Below are 26027 nucleotides of genomic sequence, written 5' to 3' on the forward strand. Positions count from 1 at the left end.
CTTTCCTTGGCTCCCCAGCGCCAAGCTTCCGCTTGCCAGAGACGCTCCGCGTGCCAGCCCCCTCAAACGGGGGAAGCCATACCGAAAGAAAACCCAAGAAGCACACGGCGAAGAAGCGACTGGACTGCTGTTCAGTGGAGAGCGTGCGGGGAGGGTCTTGGTGGCAAGTGGGCGTGGGCACCACGCTTGCCAGGGCGGCCGAGAGAGGGTCTGGAGCTGTCCGGGCGGGCGTGGGGCTGGACCCCTAGGAAAAAAAGGGTGGGCAAAAAAAAAGAAAAAGCCTACAGCACCCGGTATTCCCAGGCGGTCTCCCATCCAAGTACTAACCAGGCCCGACCCTGCTTAAGCTTCCGAGATCAGACGAGATCGGGCGCGTTCAGGGTGGTATGGCCGTAGACGCTCTGCCATTCTCCTGGCAGCCCCAAGAGCTCGCGCCGCCCGCGCACGCTTTTGCGCCGCCTGCCTGCGCGCGGGGCTCTGCGCTGCTGTCCGGGCCAATCCCTCCCCAGGCCACCGCAAGCCCGGGTCCCTCTCCGGTCCGCTCCCGGCCCGGGGACACACCACGCCCCCCTCCCTGACCACCCCAACACGCCTCGCCCGCTCGCGCGCCCCAACAGCGCCTGGCCATTCAGACGGCAGCCGGCACTCGGGCCCGCAACACACCAACGGGCTGGCCGGACCGCCCGCCCCTTCTTCCAAACTGCCCCGGCCCCGGCCCCGGCCCAAGACACGCCGATGCTGCCTGCACCCCAAGCTCGCCATCTAGGCTGGCCAGGGCCCAGCGCGCAGCGCTCAGCAGGGAGCGCGGAGCCTGCCCCCGCGTGCCGGGCCAGCGGTCCCGGCGCTCTCTCAAGCTCTCCTCTGCGGGCCGCGCCACGCCCGGTCCCACTCCCGCGCGAGCCACACGCTGCTCGTCCCCAGCTCTGGCACTTCCCGGTGCAACTTCTTGCCCGCCTGTGCAACGCTCTGCCTGCTCCGGGGAGCCTCCTGCCTCCTTTGGCTTCCTCCAAGGGCCACCGAAGAGCCCACCTTCCTCTAGAGGAAGCCGCTCCCAATCCCTGGGTCAGCCCAGGGCCTTCGCTCTGCCCCGTGCGTCCTCTTCAGCCTGTCCCTAGCGCGTCCGCGTGCCCACGCACACCTCGTCTTCTGCCCCCTTCGCCTGGGGGCTCCGGCTCGGCAGGGCCCTTCCTGGCCCTTTCCTTGGCTCCCCAGCGCCAAGCTTCCGCTTGCCAGAGACGCTCCGCGTGCCAGCCCCCTCAAACGGGGGAAGCCATACCGAAAGAAAACCCAAGAAGCACACGGCGAAGAAGCGACTGGACTGCTGTTCAGTGGAGAGCGTGCGGGGAGGGTCTTGGTGGCAAGTGGGCGTGGGCACCACGCTTGCCAGGGCGGCCGAGAGAGGGTCTGGAGCTGTCCGGGCGGGCGTGGGGCTGGACCCCTAGGAAAAAAAGGGTGGGCAAAAAAAAAGAAAAAGCCTACAGCACCCGGTATTCCCAGGCGGTCTCCCATCCAAGTACTAACCAGGCCCGACCCTGCTTAGCTTCCGAGATCAGACGAGATCGGGCGCGTTCAGGGTGGTATGGCCGTAGACGCTCTGCCATTCTCCTGGCAGCCCCAAGAGCTCGCGCCGCCCGCGCACGCTTTTGCGCCGCCTGCCTGCGCGCGGGGCTCTGCGCTGCTGTCCGGGCCAATCCCTCCCCCAGGCCACCGCAAGCCCGGGTCCCTCTCCGGTCCGCTCCCGGCCCGGGGACACACCACGCCCCCCTCCCTGACCACCCCAACACGCCTCGCCCGCTCGCGCGCCCCAACAGCGCCTGGCCATTCAGACGGCAGCCGGCACTCGGGCCCGCAACACACCAACGGGCTGGCCGGACCGCCCGCCCCTTCTTCCAAACTGCCCCGGCCCCGGCCCCGGCCCAAGACACGCTCTGCCCCGTGCGTCCTCTTCAGCCTGTCCCTAGCGCGTCCGCGTGCCCACGCACACCTCGTCTTCTGCCCCCTTCGCCTGGGGGCTCCGGCTCGGCAGGGCCCTTCCTGGCCCTTTCCTTGGCTCCCCAGCGCCAAGCTTCCGCTTGCCAGAGACGCTCCGCGTGCCAGCCCCCTCAAACGGGGGAAGCCATACCGAAAGAAAACCCAAGAAGCACACGGCGAAGAAGCGACTGGACTGCTGTTCAGTGGAGAGCGTGCGGGGAGGGTCTTGGTGGCAAGTGGGCGTGGGCACCACGCTTGCCAGGGCGGCCGAGAGAGGGTCTGGAGCTGTCCGGGCGGGCGTGGGGCTGGACCCCTAGGAAAAAAAGGGTGGGCAAAAAAAAAGAAAAAGCCTACAGCACCCGGTATTCCCAGGCGGTCTCCCATCCAAGTACTAACCAGGCCCGACCCTGCTTAGCTTCCGAGATCAGACGAGATCGGGCGCGTTCAGGGTGGTATGGCCGTAGACGCTCTGCCATTCTCCTGGCAGCCCCAAGAGCTCGCGCCGCCCGCGCACGCTTTTGCGCCGCCTGCCTGCGCGCGGGGCTCTGCGCTGCTGTCCGGGCCAATCCCTCCCCCAGGCCACCGCAAGCCCGGGTCCCTCTCCGGTCCGCTCCCGGCCCGGGGACACACCACGCCCCCCTCCCTGACCACCCCAACACGCCTCGCCCGCTCGCGCGCCCCAACAGCGCCTGGCCATTCAGACGGCAGCCGGCACTCGGGCCCGCAACACACCAACGGGCTGGCCGGACCGCCCGCCCCTTCTTCCAAACTGCCCCGGCCCCGGCCCCGGCCCAAGACACGCCGATGCTGCCTGCACCCCAAGCTCGCCATCTAGGCTGGCCAGGGCCCAGCGCGCAGCGCTCAGCAGGGAGCGCGGAGCCTGCCCCCGCGTGCCGGGCCAGCGGTCCCGGCGCTCTCTCAAGCTCTCCTCTGCGGGCCGCGCCACGCCCGGGTCCCACTCCCGCGCGAGCCACACGCTGCTCGTCCCCAGCTCTGGGCACTTCCCGGTGCAACTTCTTGCCCGCCTGTGCAACGCTCTGCCTGCTCCGGGGAGCCTCCTGCCTCCTTTGGCTTCCTCCAAGGGCCACCGAAGAGCCCACCTTCCTCTAGAGGAAGCCGCTCCCAATCCCTGGGTCAGCCCAGGGCCTTCGCTCTGCCCCGTGCGTCCTCTTCAGCCTGTCCCTAGCGCGTCCGCGTGCCCACGCACACCTCGTCTTCTGCCCCCTTCGCCTGGGGGCTCCGGCTCGGCAGGGCCCTTCCTGGCCCTTTCCTTGGCTCCCCAGCGCCAAGCTTCCGCTTGCCAGAGACGCTCCGCGTGCCAGCCCCCTCAAACGGGGGAAGCCATACCGAAAGAAAACCCAAGAAGCACACGGCGAAGAAGCGACTGGACTGCTGTTCAGTGGAGAGCGTGCGGGGAGGGTCTTGGTGGCAAGTGGGCGTGGGCACCACGCTTGCCAGGGCGGCCGAGAGAGGGTCTGGAGCTGTCCGGGCGGGCGTGGGGCTGGACCCCTAGGAAAAAAAGGGTGGGCAAAAAAAAAGAAAAAGCCTACAGCACCCGGTATTCCCAGGCGGTCTCCCATCCAAGTACTAACCAGGCCCGACCCTGCTTAGCTTCCGAGATCAGACGAGATCGGGCGCGTTCAGGGTGGTATGGCCGTAGACGCTCTGCCATTCTCCTGGCAGCCCCAAGAGCTCGCGCCGCCCGCGCACGCTTTTGCGCCGCCTGCCTGCGCGCGGGGCTCTGCGCTGCTGTCCGGGCCAATCCCTCCCCCAGGCCACCGCAAGCCCGGGTCCCTCTCCGGTCCGCTCCCGGCCCGGGGACACACCACGCCCCCTCCCTGACCACCCCAACACGCCTCGCCCGCTCGCGCGCCCCAACAGCGCCTGGCCATTCAGACGGCAGCCGGCACTCGGGCCCGCAACACACCAACGGGCTGGCCGGACCGCCCGCCCCTTCTTCCAAACTGCCCCGGCCCCGGCCCCGGCCCAAGACACGCCGATGCTGCCTGCACCCCAAGCTCGCCATCTAGGCTGGCCAGGGCCCAGCGCGCAGCGCTCAGCAGGGAGCGCGGAGCCTGCCCCCGCGTGCCGGGCCAGCGGTCCCGGCGCTCTCTCAAGCTCTCCTCTGCGGGCCGCGCCACGCCCGGGTCCCACTCCCGCGCGAGCCACACGCTGCTCGTCCCCAGCTCTGGCCACTTCCCGGTGCAACTTCTTGCCCGCCTGTGCAACGCTCTGCCTGCTCCGGGGAGCCTCCTGCCTCCTTTGGCTTCCTCCAAGGGCCACCGAAGAGCCCACCTTCCTCTAGAGGAAGCCGCTCCCAATCCCTGGGTCAGCCCAGGGCCTTCGCTCTGCCCCGTGCGTCCTCTTCAGCCTGTCCCTAGCGCGTCCGCGTGCCCACGCACACCTCGTCTTCTGCCCCCTTCGCCTGGGGGCTCCGGCTCGGCAGGGCCCTTCCTGGCCCTTTCCTTGGCTCCCCAGCGCCAAGCTTCCGCTTGCCAGAGACGCTCCGCGTGCCAGCCCCCTCAAACGGGGGAAGCCATACCGAAAGAAAACCCAAGAAGCACACGGCGAAGAAGCGACTGGACTGCTGTTCAGTGGAGAGCGTGCGGGGAGGGTCTTGGTGGCAAGTGGGCGTGGGCACCACGCTTGCCAGGGCGGCCGAGAGAGGGTCTGGAGCTGTCCGGGCGGGCGTGGGGCTGGACCCCTAGGAAAAAAAGGGTGGGCAAAAAAAAAGAAAAAGCCTACAGCACCCGGTATTCCCAGGCGGTCTCCCATCCAAGTACTAACCAGGCCCGACCCTGCTTAAGCTTCCGAGATCAGACGAGATCGGGCGCGTTCAGGGTGGTATGGCCGTAGACGCTCTGCCATTCTCCTGGCAGCCCCAAGAGCTCGCGCCGCCCGCGCACGCTTTTGCGCCGCCTGCCTGCGCGCGGGGCTCTGCGCTGCTGTCCGGGCCAATCCCTCCCCCAGGCCACCGCAAGCCCGGGTCCCTCTCCGGTCCGCTCCCGGCCCGGGGACACACCACGCCCCCCTCCCTGACCACCCCAACACGCCTCGCCCGCTCGCGCGCCCCAACAGCGCCTGGCCATTCAGACGGCAGCCGGCACTCGGGCCCGCAACACACCAACGGGCTGGCCGGACCGCCCGCCCCTTCTTCCAAACTGCCCCGGCCCCGGCCCCGGCCCAAGACACGCCGATGCTGCCTGCACCCCAAGCTCGCCATCTAGGCTGGCCAGGGCCCAGCGCGCAGCGCTCAGCAGGGAGCGCGGAGCCTGCCCCCGCGTGCCGGGCCAGCGGTCCCGGCGCTCTCTCAAGCTCTCCTCTGCGGGCCGCGCCACGCCCGGGTCCCACTCCCGCGCGAGCCACACGCTGCTCGTCCCCAGCTCTGGGCACTTCCCGGTGCAACTTCTTGCCCGCCTGTGCAACGCTCTGCCTGCTCCGGGGAGCCTCCTGCCTCCTTTGGCTTCCTCCAAGGGCCACCGAAGAGCCCACCTTCCTCTAGAGGAAGCCGCTCCCAATCCCTGGGTCAGCCCAGGGCCTTCGCTCTGCCCCGTGCGTCCTCTTCAGCCTGTCCCTAGCGCGTCCGCGTGCCCACGCACACCTCGTCTTCTGCCCCCTTCGCCTGGGGGCTCCGGCTCGGCAGGGCCCTTCCTGGCCCTTTCCTTGGCTCCCCAGCGCCAAGCTTCCGCTTGCCAGAGACGCTCCGCGTGCCAGCCCCCTCAAACGGGGGAAGCCATACCGAAAGAAAACCCAAGAAGCACACGGCGAAGAAGCGACTGGACTGCTGTTCAGTGGAGAGCGTGCGGGGAGGGTCTTGGTGGCAAGTGGGCGTGGGCACCACGCTTGCCAGGGCGGCCGAGAGAGGGTCTGGAGCTGTCCGGGCGGGCGTGGGGCTGGACCCCTAGGAAAAAAAGGGTGGGCAAAAAAAAAGAAAAAGCCTACAGCACCCGGTATTCCCAGGCGGTCTCCCATCCAAGTACTAACCAGGCCCGACCCTGCTTAAGCTTCCGAGATCAGACGAGATCGGGCGCGTTCAGGGTGGTATGGCCGTAGACGCTCTGCCATTCTCCTGGCAGCCCCAAGAGCTCGCGCCGCCCGCGCACGCTTTTGCGCCGCCTGCCTGCGCGCGGGGCTCTGCGCTGCTGTCCGGGCCAATCCCTCCCCCAGGCCACCGCAAGCCCGGGTCCCTCTCCGGTCCGCTCCCGGCCCGGGGACACACCACGCCCCCCTCCCTGACCACCCCAACACGCCTCGCCCGCTCGCGCGCCCCAACAGCGCCTGGCCATTCAGACGGCAGCCGGCACTCGGGCCCGCAACACACCAACGGGCTGGCCGGACCGCCCGCCCCTTCTTCCAAACTGCCCCGGCCCCGGCCCCGGCCCAAGACACGCCGATGCTGCCTGCACCCCAAGCTCGCCATCTAGGCTGGCCAGGGCCCAGCGCGCAGCGCTCAGCAGGGAGCGCGGAGCCTGCCCCCGCGTGCCGGGCCAGCGGTCCCGGCGCTCTCTCAAGCTCTCCTCTGCGGGCCGCGCCACGCCCGGGTCCCACTCCCGCGCGAGCCACACGCTGCTCGTCCCCAGCTCTGGCACTTCCCGGTGCAACTTCTTGCCCGCCTGTGCAACGCTCTGCCTGCTCCGGGGAGCCTCCTGCCTCCTTTGGCTTCCTCCAAGGGCCACCGAAGAGCCCACCTTCCTCTAGAGGAAGCCGCTCCCAATCCCTGGGTCAGCCCAGGGCCTTCGCTCTGCCCCGTGCGTCCTCTTCAGCCTGTCCCTAGCGCGTCCGCGTGCCCACGCACACCTCGTCTTCTGCCCCCTTCGCCTGGGGGCTCCGGCTCGGCAGGGCCCTTCCTGGCCCTTTCCTTGGCTCCCCAGCGCCAAGCTTCCGCTTGCCAGAGACGCTCCGCGTGCCAGCCCCCTCAAACGGGGGAAGCCATACCGAAAGAAAACCCAAGAAGCACACGGCGAAGAAGCGACTGGACTGCTGTTCAGTGGAGAGCGTGCGGGGAGGGTCTTGGTGGCAAGTGGGCGTGGGCACCACGCTTGCCAGGGCGGCCGAGAGAGGGTCTGGAGCTGTCCGGGCGGGCGTGGGGCTGGACCCCTAGGAAAAAAAGGGTGGGCAAAAAAAAAGAAAAAGCCTACAGCACCCGGTATTCCCAGGCGGTCTCCCATCCAAGTACTAACCAGGCCCGACCCTGCTTAGCTTCCGAGATCAGACGAGATCGGGCGCGTTCAGGGTGGTATGGCCGTAGACGCTCTGCCATTCTCCTGGCAGCCCCAAGAGCTCGCGCCGCCCGCGCACGCTTTTGCGCCGCCTGCCTGCGCGCGGGGCTCTGCGCTGCTGTCCGGGCCAATCCCTCCCCCAGGCCACCGCAAGCCCGGGTCCCTCTCCGGTCCGCTCCCGGCCCGGGGACACACCACGCCCCCCTCCCTGACCACCCCAACACGCCTCGCCCGCTCGCGCGCCCCAACAGCGCCTGGCCATTCAGACGGCAGCCGGCACTCGGGCCCGCAACACACCAACGGGCTGGCCGGACCGCCCGCCCCTTCTTCCAAACTGCCCCGGCCCCGGCCCCGGCCCAAGACACGCCGATGCTGCCTGCACCCCAAGCTCGCCATCTAGGCTGGCCAGGGCCCAGCGCGCAGCGCTCAGCAGGGAGCGCGGAGCCTGCCCCCGCGTGCCGGGCCAGCGGTCCCGGCGCTCTCTCAAGCTCTCCTCTGCGGGCCGCGCCACGCCCGGGTCCCACTCCCGCGCGAGCCACACGCTGCTCGTCCCCAGCTCTGGCACTTCCCGGTGCAACTTCTTGCCCGCCTGTGCAACGCTCTGCCTGCTCCGGGGAGCCTCCTGCCTCCTTTGGCTTCCTCCAAGGGCCACCGAAGAGCCCACCTTCCTCTAGAGGAAGCCGCTCCCAATCCCTGGGTCAGCCCAGGGCCTTCGCTCTGCCCCGTGCGTCCTCTTCAGCCTGTCCCTAGCGCGTCCGCGTGCCCACGCACACCTCGTCTTCTGCCCCCTTCGCCTGGGGGCTCCGGCTCGGCAGGGCCCTTCCTGGCCCTTTCCTTGGCTCCCCAGCGCCAAGCTTCCGCTTGCCAGAGACGCTCCGCGTGCCAGCCCCCTCAAACGGGGGAAGCCATACCGAAAGAAAACCCAAGAAGCACACGGCGAAGAAGCGACTGGACTGCTGTTCAGTGGAGAGCGTGCGGGGAGGGTCTTGGTGGCAAGTGGGCGTGGGCACCACGCTTGCCAGGGCGGCCGAGAGAGGGTCTGGAGCTGTCCGGGCGGGCGTGGGGCTGGACCCCTAGGAAAAAAAGGGTGGGCAAAAAAAAAGAAAAAGCCTACAGCACCCGGTATTCCCAGGCGGTCTCCCATCCAAGTACTAACCAGGCCCGACCCTGCTTAGCTTCCGAGATCAGACGAGATCGGGCGCGTTCAGGGTGGTATGGCCGTAGACGCTCTGCCATTCTCCTGGCAGCCCCAAGAGCTCGCGCCGCCCGCGCACGCTTTTGCGCCGCCTGCCTGCGCGCGGGGCTCTGCGCTGCTGTCCGGGCCAATCCCTCCCCCAGGCCACCGCAAGCCCGGGTCCCTCTCCGGTCCGCTCCCGGCCCGGGGACACACCACGCCCCCCTCCCTGACCACCCCAACACGCCTCGCCCGCTCGCGCGCCCCAACAGCGCCTGGCCATTCAGACGGCAGCCGGCACTCGGGCCCGCAACACACCAACGGGCTGGCCGGACCGCCCGCCCCTTCTTCCAAACTGCCCCGGCCCCGGCCCCGGCCCAAGACACGCCGATGCTGCCTGCACCCCAAGCTCGCCATCTAGGCTGGCCAGGGCCCAGCGCGCAGCGCTCAGCAGGGAGCGCGGAGCCTGCCCCCGCGTGCCGGGCCAGCGGTCCCGGCGCTCTCTCAAGCTCTCCTCTGCGGGCCGCGCCACGCCCGGGTCCCACTCCCGCGCGAGCCACACGCTGCTCGTCCCCAGCTCTGGCACTTCCCGGTGCAACTTCTTGCCCGCCTGTGCAACGCTCTGCCTGCTCCGGGGAGCCTCCTGCCTCCTTTGGCTTCCTCCAAGGGCCACCGAAGAGCCCACCTTCCTCTAGAGGAAGCCGCTCCCAATCCCTGGGTCAGCCCAGGGCCTTCGCTCTGCCCCGTGCGTCCTCTTCAGCCTGTCCCTAGCGCGTCCGCGTGCCCACGCACACCTCGTCTTCTGCCCCCTTCGCCTGGGGGCTCCGGCTCGGCAGGGCCCTTCCTGGCCCTTTCCTTGGCTCCCCAGCGCCAAGCTTCCGCTTGCCAGAGACGCTCCGCGTGCCAGCCCCCTCAAACGGGGGAAGCCATACCGAAAGAAAACCCAAGAAGCACACGGCGAAGAAGCGACTGGACTGCTGTTCAGTGGAGAGCGTGCGGGGAGGGTCTTGGTGGCAAGTGGGCGTGGGCACCACGCTTGCCAGGGCGGCCGAGAGAGGGTCTGGAGCTGTCCGGGCGGGCGTGGGGCTGGACCCCTAGGAAAAAAAGGGTGGGCAAAAAAAAAGAAAAAGCCTACAGCACCCGGTATTCCCAGGCGGTCTCCCATCCAAGTACTAACCAGGCCCGACCCTGCTTAAGCTTCCGAGATCAGACGAGATCGGGCGCGTTCAGGGTGGTATGGCCGTAGACGCTCTGCCATTCTCCTGGCAGCCCCAAGAGCTCGCGCCGCCCGCGCACGCTTTTGCGCCGCCTGCCTGCGCGCGGGGCTCTGCGCTGCTGTCCGGGCCAATCCCTCCCCCAGGCCACCGCAAGCCCGGGTCCCTCTCCGGTCCGCTCCCGGCCCGGGGACACACCACGCCCCCCTCCCTGACCACCCCAACACGCCTCGCCCGCTCGCGCGCCCCAACAGCGCCTGGCCATTCAGACGGCAGCCGGCACTCGGGCCCGCAACACACCAACGGGCTGGCCGGACCGCCCGCCCCTTCTTCCAAACTGCCCCGGCCCCGGCCCCGGCCCAAGACACGCCGATGCTGCCTGCACCCCAAGCTCGCCATCTAGGCTGGCCAGGGCCCAGCGCGCAGCGCTCAGCAGGGAGCGCGGAGCCTGCCCCCGCGTGCCGGGCCAGCGGTCCCGGCGCTCTCTCAAGCTCTCCTCTGCGGGCCGCGCCACGCCCGGGTCCCACTCCCGCGCGAGCCACACGCTGCTCGTCCCCAGCTCTGGCACTTCCCGGTGCAACTTCTTGCCCGCCTGTGCAACGCTCTGCCTGCTCCGGGGAGCCTCCTGCCTCCTTTGGCTTCCTCCAAGGGCCACCGAAGAGCCCACCTTCCTCTAGAGGAAGCCGCTCCCAATCCCTGGGTCAGCCCAGGGCCTTCGCTCTGCCCCGTGCGTCCTCTTCAGCCTGTCCCTAGCGCGTCCGCGTGCCCACGCACACCTCGTCTTCTGCCCCCTTCGCCTGGGGGCTCCGGCTCGGCAGGGCCCTTCCTGGCCCTTTCCTTGGCTCCCCAGCGCCAAGCTTCCGCTTGCCAGAGACGCTCCGCGTGCCAGCCCCCTCAAACGGGGGAAGCCATACCGAAAGAAAACCCAAGAAGCACACGGCGAAGAAGCGACTGGACTGCTGTTCAGTGGAGAGCGTGCGGGGAGGGTCTTGGTGGCAAGTGGGCGTGGGCACCACGCTTGCCAGGGCGGCCGAGAGAGGGTCTGGAGCTGTCCGGGCGGGCGTGGGGCTGGACCCCTAGGAAAAAAAGGGTGGGCAAAAAAAAAGAAAAAGCCTACAGCACCCGGTATTCCCAGGCGGTCTCCCATCCAAGTACTAACCAGGCCCGACCCTGCTTAGCTTCCGAGATCAGACGAGATCGGGCGCGTTCAGGGTGGTATGGCCGTAGACGCTCTGCCATTCTCCTGGCAGCCCCAAGAGCTCGCGCCGCCCGCGCACGCTTTTGCGCCGCCTGCCTGCGCGCGGGGCTCTGCGCTGCTGTCCGGGCCAATCCCTCCCCCAGGCCACCGCAAGCCCGGGTCCCTCTCCGGTCCGCTCCCGGCCCGGGGACACACCACGCCCCCCTCCCTGACCACCCCAACACGCCTCGCCCGCTCGCGCGCCCCAACAGCGCCTGGCCATTCAGACGGCAGCCGGCACTCGGGCCCGCAACACACCAACGGGCTGGCCGGACCGCCCGCCCCTTCTTCCAAACTGCCCCGGCCCCGGCCCCGGCCCAAGACACGCCGATGCTGCCTGCACCCCAAGCTCGCCATCTAGGCTGGCCAGGGCCCAGCGCGCAGCGCTCAGCAGGGAGCGCGGAGCCTGCCCCCGCGTGCCGGGCCAGCGGTCCCGGCGCTCTCTCAAGCTCTCCTCTGCGGGCCGCGCCACGCCCGGGTCCCACTCCCGCGCGAGCCACACGCTGCTCGTCCCCAGCTCTGGCACTTCCCGGTGCAACTTCTTGCCCGCCTGTGCAACGCTCTGCCTGCTCCGGGGAGCCTCCTGCCTCCTTTGGCTTCCTCCAAGGGCCACCGAAGAGCCCACCTTCCTCTAGAGGAAGCCGCTCCCAATCCCTGGGTCAGCCCAGGGCCTTCGCTCTGCCCCGTGCGTCCTCTTCAGCCTGTCCCTAGCGCGTCCGCGTGCCCACGCACACCTCGTCTTCTGCCCCCTTCGCCTGGGGGCTCCGGCTCGGCAGGGCCCTTCCTGGCCCTTTCCTTGGCTCCCCAGCGCCAAGCTTCCGCTTGCCAGAGACGCTCCGCGTGCCAGCCCCCTCAAACGGGGGAAGCCATACCGAAAGAAAACCCAAGAAGCACACGGCGAAGAAGCGACTGGACTGCTGTTCAGTGGAGAGCGTGCGGGGAGGGTCTTGGTGGCAAGTGGGCGTGGGCACCACGCTTGCCAGGGCGGCCGAGAGAGGGTCTGGAGCTGTCCGGGCGGGCGTGGGGCTGGACCCCTAGGAAAAAAAGGGTGGGCAAAAAAAAAGAAAAAGCCTACAGCACCCGGTATTCCCAGGCGGTCTCCCATCCAAGTACTAACCAGGCCCGACCCTGCTTAAGCTTCCGAGATCAGACGAGATCGGGCGCGTTCAGGGTGGTATGGCCGTAGACGCTCTGCCATTCTCCTGGCAGCCCCAAGAGCTCGCGCCGCCCGCGCACGCTTTTGCGCCGCCTGCCTGCGCGCGGGGCTCTGCGCTGCTGTCCGGGCCAATCCCTCCCCCAGGCCACCGCAAGCCCGGGTCCCTCTCCGGTCCGCTCCCGGCCCGGGGACACACCACGCCCCCCTCCCTGACCACCCCAACACGCCTCGCCCGCTCGCGCGCCCCAACAGCGCCTGGCCATTCAGACGGCAGCCGGCACTCGGGCCCGCAACACACCAACGGGCTGGCCGGACCGCCCGCCCCTTCTTCCAAACTGCCCCGGCCCCGGCCCCGGCCCAAGACACGCCGATGCTGCCTGCACCCCAAGCTCGCCATCTAGGCTGGCCAGGGCCCAGCGCGCAGCGCTCAGCAGGGAGCGCGGAGCCTGCCCCCGCGTGCCGGGCCAGCGGTCCCGGCGCTCTCTCAAGCTCTCCTCTGCGGGCCGCGCCACGCCCGGGTCCCACTCCCGCGCGAGCCACACGCTGCTCGTCCCAGCTCTGGCCACTTCCCGGTGCAACTTCTTGCCCGCCTGTGCAACGCTCTGCCTGCTCCGGGGAGCCTCCTGCCTCCTTTGGCTTCCTCCAAGGGCCACCGAAGAGCCCACCTTCCTCTAGAGGAAGCCGCTCCCAATCCCTGGGTCAGCCCAGGGCCTTCGCTCTGCCCCGTGCGTCCTCTTCAGCCTGTCCCTAGCGCGTCCGCGTGCCCACGCACACCTCGTCTTCTGCCCCCTTCGCCTGGGGGCTCCGGCTCGGCAGGGCCCTTCCTGGCCCTTTCCTTGGCTCCCCAGCGCCAAGCTTCCGCTTGCCAGAGACGCTCCGCGTGCCAGCCCCCTCAAACGGGGGAAGCCATACCGAAAGAAAACCCAAGAAGCACACGGCGAAGAAGCGACTGGACTGCTGTTCAGTGGAGAGCGTGCGGGGAGGGTCTTGGTGGCAAGTGGGCGTGGGCACCACGCTTGCCAGGGCGGCCGAGAGAGGGTCTGGAGCTGTCCGGGCGGGCGTGGGGCTGGACCCCTAGGAAAAAAAGGGTGGGCAAAAAAAAAGAAAAAGCCTACAGCACCCGGTATTCCCAGGCGGTCTCCCATCCAAGTACTAACCAGGCCCGACCCTGCTTAAGCTTCCGAGATCAGACGAGATCGGGCGCGTTCAGGGTGGTATGGCCGTAGACGCTCTGCCATTCTCCTGGCAGCCCCAAGAGCTCGCGCCGCCCGCGCACGCTTTTGCGCCGCCTGCCTGCGCGCGGGGCTCTGCGCTGCTGTCCGGGCCAATCCCTCCCCCAGGCCACCGCAAGCCCGGGTCCCTCTCCGGTCCGCTCCCGGCCCGGGGACACACCACGCCCCCCTCCCTGACCACCCCAACACGCCTCGCCCGCTCGCGCGCCCCAACAGCGCCTGGCCATTCAGACGGCAGCCGGCACTCGGGCCCGCAACACACCAACGGGCTGGCCGGACCGCCCGCCCCTTCTTCCAAACTGCCCGGCCCCGGCCCCGGCCCAAGACACGCTCTGCCCCGTGCGTCCTCTTCAGCCTGTCCCTAGCGCGTCCGCGTGCCCACGCACACCTCGTCTTCTGCCCCCTTCGCCTGGGGGCTCCGGCTCGGCAGGGCCCTTCCTGGCCCTTTCCTTGGCTCCCCAGCGCCAAGCTTCCGCTTGCCAGAGACGCTCCGCGTGCCAGCCCCCTCAAACGGGGAAGCCATACCGAAAGAAAACCCAAGAAGCACACGGCGAAGAAGCGACTGGACTGCTGTTCAGTGGAGAGCGTGCGGGGAGGGTCTTGGTGGCAAGTGGGCGTGGGCACCACGCTTGCCAGGGCGGCCGAGAGAGGGTCTGGAGCTGTCCGGGCGGGCGTGGGGCTGGACCCCTAGGAAAAAAAGGGTGGGCAAAAAAAAAGAAAAAGCCTACAGCACCCGGTATTCCCAGGCGGTCTCCCATCCAAGTACTAACCAGGCCCGACCCTGCTTAAGCTTCCGAGATCAGACGAGATCGGGCGCGTTCAGGGTGGTATGGCCGTAGACGCTCTGCCATTCTCCTGGCAGCCCCAAGAGCTCGCGCCGCCCGCGCACGCTTTTGCGCCGCCTGCCTGCGCGCGGGGCTCTGCGCTGCTGTCCGGGCCAATCCCTCCCCCAGGCCACCGCAAGCCCGGGTCCCTCTCCGGTCCGCTCCCGGCCCGGGGACACACCACGCCCCCCTCCCTGACCACCCCAACACGCCTCGCCCGCTCGCGCGCCCCAACAGCGCCTGGCCATTCAGACGGCAGCCGGCACTCGGGCCCGCAACACACCAACGGGCTGGCCGGACCGCCCGCCCCTTCTTCCAAACTGCCCCGGCCCCCCGGCCCGGCCCAAGACACGCCGATGCTGCCTGCACCCCAAGCTCGCCATCTAGGCTGGCCAGGGCCCAGCGCGCAGCGCTCAGCAGGGAGCGCGGAGCCTGCCCCCGCGTGCCGGCCAGCGGTCCCGGCGCTCTCTCAAGCTCTCCTCTGCGGGCCGCGCCACGCCCGGGTCCCACTCCCGCGCGAGCCACACGCTGCTCGTCCCCAGCTCTGGCCACTTCCCGGTGCAACTTCTTGCCCGCCTGTGCAACGCTCTGCCTGCTCCGGGGAGCCTCCTGCCTCCTTTGGCTTCCTCCAAGGGCCACCGAAGAGCCCACCTTCCTCTAGAGGAAGCCGCTCCCAATCCCTGGGTCAGCCCAGGGCCTTCGCTCTGCCCCGTGCGTCCTCTTCAGCCTGTCCCTAGCGCGTCCGCGTGCCCACGCACACCTCGTCTTCTGCCCCCTTCGCCTGGGGGCTCCGGCTCGGCAGGGCCCTTCCTGGCCCTTTCCTTGGCTCCCCAGCGCCAAGCTTCCGCTTGCCAGAGACGCTCCGCGTGCCAGCCCCCTCAAACGGGGGAAGCCATACCGAAAGAAAACCCAAGAAGCACACGGCGAAGAAGCGACTGGACTGCTGTTCAGTGGAGAGCGTGCGGGGAGGGTCTTGGTGGCAAGTGGGCGTGGGCACCACGCTTGCCAGGGCGGCCGAGAGAGGGTCTGGAGCTGTCCGGGCGGGCGTGGGGCTGGACCCCTAGGAAAAAAAGGGTGGGCAAAAAAAAAGAAAAAGCCTACAGCACCCGGTATTCCCAGGCGGTCTCCCATCCAAGTACTAACCAGGCCCGACCCTGCTTAGCTTCCGAGATCAGACGAGATCGGGCGCGTTCAGGGTGGTATGGCCGTAGACGCTCTGCCATTCTCCTGGCAGCCCCAAGAGCTCGCGCCGCCCGCGCACGCTTTTGCGCCGCCTGCCTGCGCGCGGGGCTCTGCGCTGCTGTCCGGGCCAATCCCTCCCCCAGGCCACCGCAAGCCCGGGTCCCTCTCCGGTCCGCTCCCGGCCCGGGGACACACCACGCCCCCCTCCCTGACCACCCCAACACGCCTCGCCCGCTCGCGCGCCCCAACAGCGCCTGGCCATTCAGACGGCAGCCGGCACTCGGGCCCGCAACACACCAACGGGCTGGCCGGACCGCCCGCCCCTTCTTCCAAACTGCCCCGGCCCCGGCCCCGGCCCAAGACACGCCGATGCTGCCTGCACCCCAAGCTCGCCATCTAGGCTGGCCAGGGCCCAGCGCGCAGCGCTCAGCAGGGAGCGCGGAGCCTGCCCCCGCGTGCCGGGCCAGCGGTCCCGGCGCTCTCTCAAGCTCTCCTCTGCGGGCCGCGCCACGCCCGGGTCCCACTCCCGCGCGAGCCACACGCTGCTCGTCCCCAGCTCTGGGCACTTCCCGGTGCAACTTCTTGCCCGCCTGTGCAACGCTCTGCCTGCTCCGGGGAGCCTCCTGCCTCCTTTGGCTTCCTCCAAGGGCCACCGAAGAGCCCACCTTCCTCTAGAGGAAGCCGCTCCCAATCCCTGGGTCAGCCCAGGGCCTTCGCTCTGCCCCGTGCGTCCTCTTCAGCCTGTCCCTAGCGCGTCCGCGTGCCCACGCACACCTCGTCTTCTGCCCCCTTCGCCTGGGGGCTCCGGCTCGGCAGGGCCCTTCCTGGCCCTTTCCTTGGCTCCCCAGCGCCAAGCTTCCGCTTGCCAGAGACGCTCCGCGTGCCAGCCCCCTCAAACGGGGGAAGCCATACCGAAAGAAAACCCAAGAAGCACACGGCGAAGAAGCGACTGGACTGCTGTTCAGTGGAGAGCGTGCGGGGAGGGTCTTGGTGGCAAGTGGGCGTGGGCACCACGCTTGCCAGGGCGGCCGAGAGAGGGTCTGGAGCTGTCCGGGCGGGCGTGGGGCTGGACCCCTAGGAAAAAAAGGGTGGGCAAAAAAAAAGAAAAAGCCTACAGCACCCGGTATTCCCAGGCGGTCTCCCATCCAAGTACTAACCAGGCCCGACCCTGCTTAGCTTCCGAGATCAGACGAGATCGGGCGCGTTCAGGGTGGTATGGCCGTAGACGCTCTGCCATTCTCCTGGCAGCCCCAAGAGCTCGCGCCGCCCGCGCACGCTTTTGCGCCGCCTGCCTGCGCGCGGGGCTCTGCGCTGCTGTCCGGGCCAATCCCTCCCCAGGCCACCGCAAGCCCGGGTCCCTCTCCGGTCCGCTCCCGGCCCGGGGACACACCACGCCCCCCTCCCTGACCACCCCAACACGCCTCGCCCGCTCGCGCGCCCCAACAGCGCCTGGCCATTCAGACGGCAGCCGGCACTCGGGCCCGCAACACACCAACGGGCTGGCCGGACCGCCCGCCCCTTCTTCCAAACTGCCCCGGCCCCGGCCCCGGCCCAAGACACGCCGATGCTGCCTGCACCCCAAGCTCGCCATCTAGGCTGGCCAGGGCCCAGCGCGCAGCGCTCAGCAGGGAGCGCGGAGCCTGCCCCCGCGTGCCGGGCCAGCGGTCCCGGCGCTCTCTCAAGCTCTCCTCTGCGGGCCGCGCCACGCCCGGGTCCCACTCCCGCGCGAGCCACACGCTGCTCGTCCCAGCTCTGGCCACTTCCCGGTGCAACTTCTTGCCCGCCTGTGCAACGCTCTGCCTGCTCCGGGGAGCCTCCTGCCTCCTTTGGCTTCCTCCAAGGGCCACCGAAAGCCCACCTTCCTCTAGAGGAAGCCGCTCCCAATCCCTGGGTCAGCCCAGGGCCTTCGCTCTGCCCCGTGCGTCCTCTTCAGCCTGTCCCTAGCGCGTCCGCGTGCCCACGCACACCTCGTCTTCTGCCCCCTTCGCCTGGGGGCTCCGGCTCGGCAGGGCCCTTCCTGGCCCTTTCCTTGGCTCCCCAGCGCCAAGCTTCCGCTTGCCAGAGACGCTCCGCGTGCCAGCCCCCTCAAACGGGGGAAGCCATACCGAAAGAAAACCCAAGAAGCACACGGCGAAGAAGCGACTGGACTGCTGTTCAGTGGAGAGCGTGCGGGGAGGGTCTTGGTGGCAAGTGGGCGTGGGCACCACGCTTGCCAGGGCGGCCGAGAGAGGGTCTGGAGCTGTCCGGGCGGGCGTGGGGCTGGACCCCTAGGAAAAAAAGGGTGGGCAAAAAAAAAAGAAAAAGCCTACAGCACCCGGTATTCCCAGGCGGTCTCCCATCCAAGTACTAACCAGGCCCGACCCTGCTTAGCTTCCGAGATCAGACGAGATCGGGCGCGTTCAGGGTGGTATGGCCGTAGACGCTCTGCCATTCTCCTGGCAGCCCCAAGAGCTCGCGCCGCCCGCGCACGCTTTTGCGCCGCCTGCCTGCGCGCGGGGCTCTGCGCTGCTGTCCGGGCCAATCCCTCCCCCAGGCCACCGCAAGCCCGGGTCCCTCTCCGGTCCGCTCCCGGCCCGGGGACACACCACGCCCCCCTCCCTGACCACCCCAACACGCCTCGCCCGCTCGCGCGCCCCAACAGCGCCTGGCCATTCAGACGGCAGCCGGCACTCGGGCCCGCAACACACCAACGGGCTGGCCGGACCGCCCGCCCCTTCTTCCAAACTGCCCCGGCCCCGGCCCCGGCCCAAGACACGCCGATGCTGCCTGCACCCCAAGCTCGCCATCTAGGCTGGCCAGGGCCCAGCGCGCAGCGCTCAGCAGGGAGCGCGGAGCCTGCCCCCGCGTGCCGGGCCAGCGGTCCCGGCGCTCTCTCAAGCTCTCCTCTGCGGGCCGCGCCACGCCCGGGTCCCACTCCCGCGCGAGCCACACGCTGCTCGTCCCCAGCTCTGGGCACTTCCCGGTGCAACTTCTTGCCCGCCTGTGCAACGCTCTGCCTGCTCCGGGGAGCCTCCTGCCTCCTTTGGCTTCCTCCAAGGGCCACCGAAGAGCCCACCTTCCTCTAGAGGAAGCCGCTCCCAATCCCTGGGTCAGCCCAGGGCCTTCGCTCTGCCCCGTGCGTCCTCTTCAGCCTGTCCCTAGCGCGTCCGCGTGCCCACGCACACCTCGTCTTCTGCCCCCTTCGCCTGGGGGCTCCGGCTCGGCAGGGCCCTTCCTGGCCCTTTCCTTGGCTCCCCAGCGCCAAGCTTCCGCTTGCCAGAGACGCTCCGCGTGCCAGCCCCCTCAAACGGGGGAAGCCATACCGAAAGAAAACCCAAGAAGCACACGGCGAAGAAGCGACTGGACTGCTGTTCAGTGGAGAGCGTGCGGGGAGGGTCTTGGTGGCAAGTGGGCGTGGGCACCACGCTTGCCAGGGCGGCCGAGAGAGGGTCTGGAGCTGTCCGGGCGGGCGTGGGGCTGGACCCCTAGGAAAAAAAGGGTGGGCAAAAAAAAAGAAAAAGCCTACAGCACCCGGTATTCCCAGGCGGTCTCCCATCCAAGTACTAACCAGGCCCGACCCTGCTTAGCTTCCGAGATCAGACGAGATCGGGCGCGTTCAGGGTGGTATGGCCGTAGACGCTCTGCCATTCTCCTGGCAGCCCCAAGAGCTCGCGCCGCCCGCGCACGCTTTTGCGCCGCCTGCCTGCGCGCGGGGCTCTGCGCTGCTGTCCGGGCCAATCCCTCCCCCAGGCCACCGCAAGCCCGGGTCCCTCTCCGGTCCGCTCCCGGCCCGGGACACACCACGCCCCCCTCCCTGACCACCCCAACACGCCTCGCCCGCTCGCGCGCCCCAACAGCGCCTGGCCATTCAGACGGCAGCCGGCACTCGGGCCCGCAACACACCAACGGGCTGGCCGGACCGCCCGCCCCTTCTTCCAAACTGCCCCGGCCCCGGCCCCGGCCCAAGACACGCCGATGCTGCCTGCACCCCAAGCTCGCCATCTAGGCTGGCCAGGGCCCAGCGCGCAGCGCTCAGCAGGGAGCGCGGAGCCTGCCCCCGCGTGCCGGGCCAGCGGTCCCGGCGCTCTCTCAAGCTCTCCTCTGCGGGCCGCGCCACGCCCGGGTCCCACTCCCGCGCGAGCCACACGCTGCTCGTCCCAGCTCTGGGCACTTCCCGGTGCAACTTCTTGCCCGCCTGTGCAACGCTCTGCCTGCTCCGGGGAGCCTCCTGCCTCCTTTGGCTTCCTCCAAGGGCCACCGAAGAGCCCACCTTCCTCTAGAGGAAGCCGCTCCCAATCCCTGGGTCAGCCCAGGGCCTTCGCTCTGCCCCGTGCGTCCTCTTCAGCCTGTCCCTAGCGCGTCCGCGTGCCCACGCACACCTCGTCTTCTGCCCCCTTCGCCTGGGGGCTCCGGCTCGGCAGGGCCCTTCCTGGCCCTTTCCTTGGCTCCCCAGCGCCAAGCTTCCGCTTGCCAGAGACGCTCCGCGTGCCAGCCCCCTCAAACGGGGGAAGCCATACCGAAAGAAAACCCAAGAAGCACACGGCGAAGAAGCGACTGGACTGCTGTTCAGTGGAGAGCGTGCGGGGAGGGTCTTGGTGGCAAGTGGGCGTGGGCACCACGCTTGCCAGGGCGGCCGAGAGAGGGTCTGGAGCTGTCCGGGCGGGCGTGGGGCTGGACCCCTAGGAAAAAAAGGGTGGGCAAAAAAAAAGAAAAAGCCTACAGCACCCGGTATTCCCAGGCGGTCTCCCATCCAAGTACTAACCAGGCCCGACCCTGCTTAGCTTCCGAGATCAGACGAGATCGGGCGCGTTCAGGGTGGTATGGCCGTAGACGCTCTGCCATTCTCCTGGCAGCCCCAAGAGCTCGCGCCGCCCGCGCACGCTTTTGCGCCGCCTGCCTGCGCGCGGGGCTCTGCGCTGCTGTCCGGGCCAATCCCTCCCCCAGGCCACCGCAAGCCCGGGTCCCTCTCCGGTCCGCTCCCGGCCCGGGGACACACCACGCCCCCCTCCCTGACCACCCCAACACGCCTCGCCCGCTCGCGCGCCCCAACAGCGCCTGGCCATTCAGACGGCAGCCGGCACTCGGGCCCGCAACACACACAACGGGCTGGCCGGACCGCCCGCCCCTTCTTCCAAACTGCCCCGGCCCCGGCCCCGGCCCAAGACACGCCGATGCTGCCTGCACCCCAAGCTCGCCATCTAGGCTGGCCAGGGCCCAGCGCGCAGCGCTCAGCAGGGAGCGCGGAGCCTGCCCCCGCGTGCCGGGCCAGCGGTCCCGGCGCTCTCTCAAGCTCTCCTCTGCGGGCCGCGCCACGCCCGGGTCCCACTCCCGCGCGAGCCACACGCTGCTCGTCCCCAGCTCTGGCACTTCCCGGTGCAACTTCTTGCCCGCCTGTGCAACGCTCTGCCTGCTCCGGGGAGCCTCCTGCCTCCTTTGGCTTCCTCCAAGGGCCACCGAAGAGCCCACCTTCCTCTAGAGGAAGCCGCTCCCAATCCCTGGGTCAGCCCAGGGCCTTCGCTCTGCCCCGTGCGTCCTCTTCAGCCTGTCCCTAGCGCGTCGCGTGCCCACGCACACCTCGTCTTCTGCCCCCTTCGCCTGGGGGCTCCGGCTCGGCAGGGCCCTTCCTGGCCCTTTCCTTGGCTCCCCAGCGCCAAGCTTCCGCTTGCCAGAGACGCTCCGCGTGCCAGCCCCCTCAAACGGGGGAAGCCATACCGAAAGAAAACCCAAGAAGCACACGGCGAAGAAGCGACTGGACTGCTGTTCAGTGGAGAGCGTGCGGGGAGGGTCTTGGTGGCAAGTGGGCGTGGGCACCACGCTTGCCAGGGCGGCCGAGAGAGGGTCTGGAGCTGTCCGGGCGGGCGTGGGGTGGACCCCTAGGAAAAAAGGGTGGGCAAAAAAAAAAGAAAAAGCCTACAGCACCCGGTATTCCCAGGCGGTCTCCCATCCAAGTACTAACCAGGCCCGACCCTGCTTAGCTTCCGAGATCAGACGAGATCGGGCGCGTTCAGGGTGGTATGGCCGTAGACGCTCTGCCATTCTCCTGGCAGCCCCAAGAGCTCGCGCCGCCCGCGCACGCTTTTGCGCCGCCTGCCTGCGCGCGGGGCTCTGCGCTGCTGTCCGGGCCAATCCCTCCCCCAGGCCACCGCAAGCCCGGGTCCCTCTCCGGTCCGCTCCCGGCCCGGGGACACACCACGCCCCCCTCCCTGACCACCCCAACACGCCTCGCCCGCTCGCGCGCCCCAACAGCGCCTGGCCATTCAGACGGCAGCCGGCACTCGGGCCCGCAACACACCAACGGGCTGGCCGGACCGCCCGCCCCTTCTTCCAAACTGCCCCCGGCCCCGGCCCCGGCCCAAGACACGCTCTGCCCCGTGCGTCCTCTTCAGCCTGTCCCTAGCGCGTCCGCGTGCCCACGCACACCTCGTCTTCTGCCCCCTTCGCCTGGGGGCTCCGGCTCGGCAGGGCCCTTCCTGGCCCTTTCCTTGGCTCCCCAGCGCCAAGCTTCCGCTTGCCAGAGACGCTCCGCGTGCCAGCCCCCTCAAACGGGGGAAGCCATACCGAAAGAAAACCCAAGAAGCACACGGCGAAGAAGCGACTGGACTGCTGTTCAGTGGAGAGCGTGCGGGGAGGGTCTTGGTGGCAAGTGGGCGTGGGCACCACGCTTGCCAGGGCGGCCGAGAGAGGGTCTGGAGCTGTCCGGGCGGGCGTGGGGCTGGACCCCTAGGAAAAAAGGGTGGGCAAAAAAAAGAAAAAGCCTACAGCACCCGGTATTCCCAGGCGGTCTCCCAACCAAGTACTAACCAGGCCCGACCCTGCTTAAGCTTCCGAGATCAGACGAGATCGGGCGCGTTCAGGGTGGTATGGCCGTAGACGCTCTGCCATTCTCCTGGCAGCCCCAAGAGCTCGCGCCGCCCGCGCACGCTTTTGCGCCGCCTGCCTGCGCGCGGGGCTCTGCGCTGCTGTCCGGGCCAATCCCTCCCCCAGGCCACCGCAAGCCCGGGTCCCTCTCCGGTCCGCTCCCGGCCCGGGGACACACCACGCCCCCTCCCTGACCACCCCAACACGCCTCGCCCGCTCGCGCGCCCCAACAGCGCCTGGCCATTCAGACGGCAGCCGGCACTCGGGCCCGCAACACACCAACGGGCTGGCCGGACCGCCCGCCCCTTCTTCCAAACTGCCCCGGCCCCGGCCCCGGCCCAAGACACGCCGATGCTGCCTGCACCCCAAGCTCGCCATCTAGGCTGGCCAGGGCCCAGCGCGCAGCGCTCAGCAGGGAGCGCGGAGCCTGCCCCCGCGTGCCGGGCCAGCGGTCCCGGCGCTCTCTCAAGCTCTCCTCTGCGGGCCGCGCCACGCCCGGGTCCCACTCCCGCGCGAGCCACACGCTGCTCGTCCCCAGCTCTGGGCACTTCCCGGTGCAACTTCTTGCCCGCCTGTGCAACGCTCTGCCTGCTCCGGGGAGCCTCCTGCCTCCTTTGGCTTCCTCCAAGGGCCACCGAAGAGCCCACCTTCCTCTAGAGGAAGCCGCTCCCAATCCCTGGGTCAGCCCAGGGCCTTCGCTCTGCCCCGTGCGTCCTCTTCAGCCTGTCCCTAGCGCGTCCGCGTGCCCACGCACACCTCGTCTTCTGCCCCCTTCGCCTGGGGGCTCCGGCTCGGCAGGGCCCTTCCTGGCCCTTTCCTTGGCTCCCCAGCGCCAAGCTTCCGCTTGCCAGAGACGCTCCGCGTGCCAGCCCCCTCAAACGGGGGAAGCCATACCGAAAGAAAACCCAAGAAGCACACGGCGAAGAAGCGACTGGACTGCTGTTCAGTGGAGAGCGTGCGGGGAGGGTCTTGGTGGCAAGTGGGCGTGGGCACCACGCTTGCCAGGGCGGCCGAGAGAGGGTCTGGAGCTGTCCGGGCGGGCGTGGGGCTGGACCCCTAGGAAAAAAAGGGTGGGCAAAAAAAAAGAAAAAGCCTACAGCACCCGGTATTCCCAGGCGGTCTCCCATCCAAGTACTAACCAGGCCCGACCCTGCTTAGCTTCCGAGATCAGACGAGATCGGGCGCGTTCAGGGTGGTATGGCCGTAGACGCTCTGCCATTCTCCTGGCAGCCCCAAGAGCTCGCGCCGCCCGCGCACGCTTTTGCGCCGCCTGCCTGCGCGCGGGGCTCTGCGCTGCTGTCCGGGCCAATCCCTCCCCCAGGCCACCGCAAGCCCGGGTCCCTCTCCGGTCCGCTCCCGGCCCGGGGACACACCACGCCCCCCTCCCTGACCACCCCAACACGCCTCGCCCGCTCGCGCGCCCCAACAGCGCCTGGCCATTCAGACGGCAGCCGGCACTCGGGCCCGCAACACACCAACGGGCTGGCCGGACCGCCCGCCCCTTCTTCCAAACTGCCCCGGCCCCGGCCCCGGCCCAAGACACGCTCTGCCCCGTGCGTCCTCTTCAGCCTGTCCCTAGCGCGTCCGCGTGCCCACGCACACCTCGTCTTCTGCCCCCTTCGCCTGGGGCTCCGGCTCGGCAGGGCCCTTCCTGGCCCTTTCCTTGGCTCCCCAGCGCCAAGCTTCCGCTTGCCAGAGACGCTCCGCGTGCCAGCCCCCTCAAACGGGGGAAGCCATACCGAAAGAAAACCCAAGAAGCACACGGCGAAGAAGCGACTGGACTGCTGTTCAGTGGAGAGCGTGCGGGGAGGGTCTTGGTGGCAAGTGGGCGTGGGCACCACGCTTGCCAGGGCGGCCGAGAGAGGGTCTGGAGCTGTCCGGGCGGGCGTGGGGCTGGACCCCTAGGAAAAAAAGGGTGGGCAAAAAAAAGAAAAAGCCTACAGCACCCGGTATTCCCAGGCGGTCTCCCAACCAAGTACTAACCAGGCCCGACCCTGCTTAAGCTTCCGAGATCAGACGAGATCGGGCGCGTTCAGGGTGGTATGGCCGTAGACGCTCTGCCATTCTCCTGGCAGCCCCAAGAGCTCGCGCCGCCGCGCACGCTTTTGCGCCGCCTGCCTGCGCGCGGGGCTCTGCGCTGCTGTCCGGCCAATCCCTCCCCAGGCCACCGCAAGCCCGGGTCCCTCTCCGGTCCGCTCCCGGCCCGGGGACACACCACGCCCCCCTCCCTGACCACCCCAACACGCCTCGCCCGCTCGCGCGCCCCAACAGCGCCTGGCCATTCAGACGGCAGCCGGCACTCGGGCCCGCAACACACCAACGGGCTGGCCGGACCGCCCGCCCCTTCTTCCAAACTGCCCCGGCCCCGGCCCCGGCCCAAGACACGCCGATGCTGCCTGCACCCCAAGCTCGCCATCTAGGCTGGCCAGGGCCCAGCGCGCAGCGCTCAGCAGGGAGCGCGGAGCCTGCCCCCGCGTGCCGGGCCAGCGGTCCCGGCGCTCTCTCAAGCTCTCCTCTGCGGGCCGCGCCACGCCCGGGTCCCACTCCCGCGCGAGCCACACGCTGCTCGTCCCCAGCTCTGGGCACTTCCCGGTGCAACTTCTTGCCCGCCTGTGCAACGCTCTGCCTGCTCCGGGGAGCCTCCTGCCTCCTTTGGCTTCCTCCAAGGGCCACCGAACAGCCCACCTTCCTCTAGAGGAAGCCGCTCCCAATCCCTGGGTCAGCCCAGGGCCTTCGCTCTGCCCCGTGCGTCCTCTTCAGCCTGTCCCTAGCGCGTCCGCGTGCCCACGCACACCTCGTCTTCTGCCCCTTCGCCTGGGGGCTCCGGCTCGGCAGGGCCCTTCCTGGCCCTTTCCTTGGCTCCCCAGCGCCAAGCTTCCGCTTGCCAGAGACGCTCCGCGTGCCAGCCCCCTCAAACGGGGGAAGCCATACCGAAAGAAAACCCAAGAAGCACACGGCGAAGAAGCGACTGGACTGCTGTTCAGTGGAGAGCGTGCGGGGAGGGTCTTGGTGGCAAGTGGGCGTGGGCACCACGCTTGCCAGGGCGGCCGAGAGAGGGTCTGGAGCTGTCCGGGCGGGCGTGGGGCTGGACCCCTAGGAAAAAAAGGGTGGGCAAAAAAAAGAAAAAGCCTACAGCACCCGGTATTCCCAGGCGGCTCCCATCCAAGTACTAACCAGGCCCGACCCTGCTTAGCTTCCGAGATCAGACGAGATCGGGCGCGTTCAGGGTGGTATGGCCGTAGACGCTCTGCCATTCTCCTGGCAGCCCCAAGAGCTCGCGCCGCCCGCGCACGCTTTTGCGCCGCCTGCCTGCGCGCGGGGCTCTGCGCTGCTGTCCGGGCCAATCCCTCCCCCAGGCCACCGCAAGCCCGGGTCCCTCTCCGGTCCGCTCCCGGCCCGGGGACACACACGCCCCCCTCCCTGACCACCCCAACACGCCTCGCCCGCTCGCGCGCCCCAACAGCGCCTGGCCATTCAGACGGCAGCCGGCACTCGGGCCCGCAACACACCAACGGGCTGGCCGGACCGCCCGCCCCTTCTTCCAAACTGCCCCCCGGCCCCGGCCCAAGACACGCTCTGCCCGTGCGTCCTCTTCAGCCTGTCCCTAGCGCGTCCGCGTGCCCACGCACACCTCGTCTTCTGCCCCCTTCGCCTGGGGGCTCCGGCTCGGCAGGGCCCTTCCTGGCCCTTTCCTTGGCTCCCCAGCGCCAAGCTTCCGCTTGCCAGAGACGCTCCGCGTGCCAGCCCCCTCAAACGGGGGAAGCCATACCGAAAGAAAACCCAAGAAGCACACGGCGAAGAAGCGACTGGACTGCTGTTCAGTGGAGAGCGTGCGGGGAGGGTCTTGGTGGCAAGTGGGCGTGGGCACCACGCTTGCCAGGGCGCCGAGAGAGGGTCTGGAGCTGTCCGGGCGGGCGTGGGGCTGGACCCCTAGGAAAAAAAGGGTGGGCAAAAAAAAAGAAAAGCCTACAGCACCGGTAT

General features: G+C 69.2%; 23 non-coding genes across 23 annotated transcripts; all 23 read right to left on the reverse strand.

Annotated features, from left to right (window-relative positions):
- Positions 1 to 278: 278 nt before the first annotated feature.
- LOC144457411 (5S ribosomal RNA) lies at positions 279 to 398 on the reverse strand. The gene has a single exon (XR_013486716.1). It is a non-coding gene; the product is annotated as a 5S ribosomal RNA (ribosomal RNA).
- A 1074-nt stretch (positions 399 to 1472) lies between these two features.
- On the reverse strand, positions 1473 to 1591 carry LOC144457402 (5S ribosomal RNA). Its single transcript, XR_013486707.1, has one exon. It is a non-coding gene; the product is annotated as a 5S ribosomal RNA (ribosomal RNA).
- Positions 1592 to 2318: 727 nt separating this feature from the next.
- On the reverse strand, positions 2319 to 2437 carry LOC144457413 (5S ribosomal RNA). The gene has a single exon (XR_013486718.1). It is a non-coding gene; the product is annotated as a 5S ribosomal RNA (ribosomal RNA).
- A 1077-nt stretch (positions 2438 to 3514) lies between these two features.
- LOC144457422 (5S ribosomal RNA) lies at positions 3515 to 3633 on the reverse strand. Its single transcript, XR_013486727.1, has one exon. It is a non-coding gene; the product is annotated as a 5S ribosomal RNA (ribosomal RNA).
- Positions 3634 to 4709: 1076 nt separating this feature from the next.
- On the reverse strand, positions 4710 to 4829 carry LOC144457412 (5S ribosomal RNA). The gene has a single exon (XR_013486717.1). It is a non-coding gene; the product is annotated as a 5S ribosomal RNA (ribosomal RNA).
- Positions 4830 to 5906: 1077 nt separating this feature from the next.
- LOC144457414 (5S ribosomal RNA) lies at positions 5907 to 6026 on the reverse strand. Its single transcript, XR_013486719.1, has one exon. It is a non-coding gene; the product is annotated as a 5S ribosomal RNA (ribosomal RNA).
- Positions 6027 to 7102: 1076 nt separating this feature from the next.
- On the reverse strand, positions 7103 to 7221 carry LOC144457423 (5S ribosomal RNA). The gene has a single exon (XR_013486728.1). It is a non-coding gene; the product is annotated as a 5S ribosomal RNA (ribosomal RNA).
- A 1076-nt stretch (positions 7222 to 8297) lies between these two features.
- Positions 8298 to 8416, reverse strand: LOC144457424 (5S ribosomal RNA). Its single transcript, XR_013486729.1, has one exon. It is a non-coding gene; the product is annotated as a 5S ribosomal RNA (ribosomal RNA).
- A 1076-nt stretch (positions 8417 to 9492) lies between these two features.
- On the reverse strand, positions 9493 to 9612 carry LOC144457415 (5S ribosomal RNA). Its single transcript, XR_013486720.1, has one exon. It is a non-coding gene; the product is annotated as a 5S ribosomal RNA (ribosomal RNA).
- Positions 9613 to 10688: 1076 nt separating this feature from the next.
- Positions 10689 to 10807, reverse strand: LOC144457403 (5S ribosomal RNA). Its single transcript, XR_013486708.1, has one exon. It is a non-coding gene; the product is annotated as a 5S ribosomal RNA (ribosomal RNA).
- A 1076-nt stretch (positions 10808 to 11883) lies between these two features.
- LOC144457416 (5S ribosomal RNA) lies at positions 11884 to 12003 on the reverse strand. The gene has a single exon (XR_013486721.1). It is a non-coding gene; the product is annotated as a 5S ribosomal RNA (ribosomal RNA).
- Positions 12004 to 13079: 1076 nt separating this feature from the next.
- On the reverse strand, positions 13080 to 13199 carry LOC144457417 (5S ribosomal RNA). Its single transcript, XR_013486722.1, has one exon. It is a non-coding gene; the product is annotated as a 5S ribosomal RNA (ribosomal RNA).
- A 725-nt stretch (positions 13200 to 13924) lies between these two features.
- LOC144457418 (5S ribosomal RNA) lies at positions 13925 to 14044 on the reverse strand. Its single transcript, XR_013486723.1, has one exon. It is a non-coding gene; the product is annotated as a 5S ribosomal RNA (ribosomal RNA).
- Positions 14045 to 15121: 1077 nt separating this feature from the next.
- On the reverse strand, positions 15122 to 15240 carry LOC144457404 (5S ribosomal RNA). The gene has a single exon (XR_013486709.1). It is a non-coding gene; the product is annotated as a 5S ribosomal RNA (ribosomal RNA).
- Positions 15241 to 16317: 1077 nt separating this feature from the next.
- LOC144457405 (5S ribosomal RNA) lies at positions 16318 to 16436 on the reverse strand. Its single transcript, XR_013486710.1, has one exon. It is a non-coding gene; the product is annotated as a 5S ribosomal RNA (ribosomal RNA).
- Positions 16437 to 17511: 1075 nt separating this feature from the next.
- Positions 17512 to 17630, reverse strand: LOC144457406 (5S ribosomal RNA). Its single transcript, XR_013486711.1, has one exon. It is a non-coding gene; the product is annotated as a 5S ribosomal RNA (ribosomal RNA).
- A 1077-nt stretch (positions 17631 to 18707) lies between these two features.
- On the reverse strand, positions 18708 to 18826 carry LOC144457407 (5S ribosomal RNA). The gene has a single exon (XR_013486712.1). It is a non-coding gene; the product is annotated as a 5S ribosomal RNA (ribosomal RNA).
- Positions 18827 to 19901: 1075 nt separating this feature from the next.
- On the reverse strand, positions 19902 to 20020 carry LOC144457408 (5S ribosomal RNA). Its single transcript, XR_013486713.1, has one exon. It is a non-coding gene; the product is annotated as a 5S ribosomal RNA (ribosomal RNA).
- Positions 20021 to 21095: 1075 nt separating this feature from the next.
- Positions 21096 to 21214, reverse strand: LOC144457409 (5S ribosomal RNA). Its single transcript, XR_013486714.1, has one exon. It is a non-coding gene; the product is annotated as a 5S ribosomal RNA (ribosomal RNA).
- Positions 21215 to 21940: 726 nt separating this feature from the next.
- On the reverse strand, positions 21941 to 22060 carry LOC144457420 (5S ribosomal RNA). The gene has a single exon (XR_013486725.1). It is a non-coding gene; the product is annotated as a 5S ribosomal RNA (ribosomal RNA).
- Positions 22061 to 23136: 1076 nt separating this feature from the next.
- LOC144457410 (5S ribosomal RNA) lies at positions 23137 to 23255 on the reverse strand. The gene has a single exon (XR_013486715.1). It is a non-coding gene; the product is annotated as a 5S ribosomal RNA (ribosomal RNA).
- Positions 23256 to 23980: 725 nt separating this feature from the next.
- On the reverse strand, positions 23981 to 24100 carry LOC144457421 (5S ribosomal RNA). The gene has a single exon (XR_013486726.1). It is a non-coding gene; the product is annotated as a 5S ribosomal RNA (ribosomal RNA).
- A 1072-nt stretch (positions 24101 to 25172) lies between these two features.
- On the reverse strand, positions 25173 to 25290 carry LOC144457419 (5S ribosomal RNA). Its single transcript, XR_013486724.1, has one exon. It is a non-coding gene; the product is annotated as a 5S ribosomal RNA (ribosomal RNA).
- Positions 25291 to 26027: the final 737 nt, after the last annotated feature.

This window comes from Phascolarctos cinereus, unplaced genomic scaffold (assembly GCF_003287225.1).
Source record: "Phascolarctos cinereus isolate Bilbo 61053 unplaced genomic scaffold, phaCin_HiC Scaffold_546;HRSCAF=1174, whole genome shotgun sequence".
Classification (NCBI taxonomy): Eukaryota; Metazoa; Chordata; class Mammalia; order Diprotodontia; family Phascolarctidae; genus Phascolarctos; species Phascolarctos cinereus.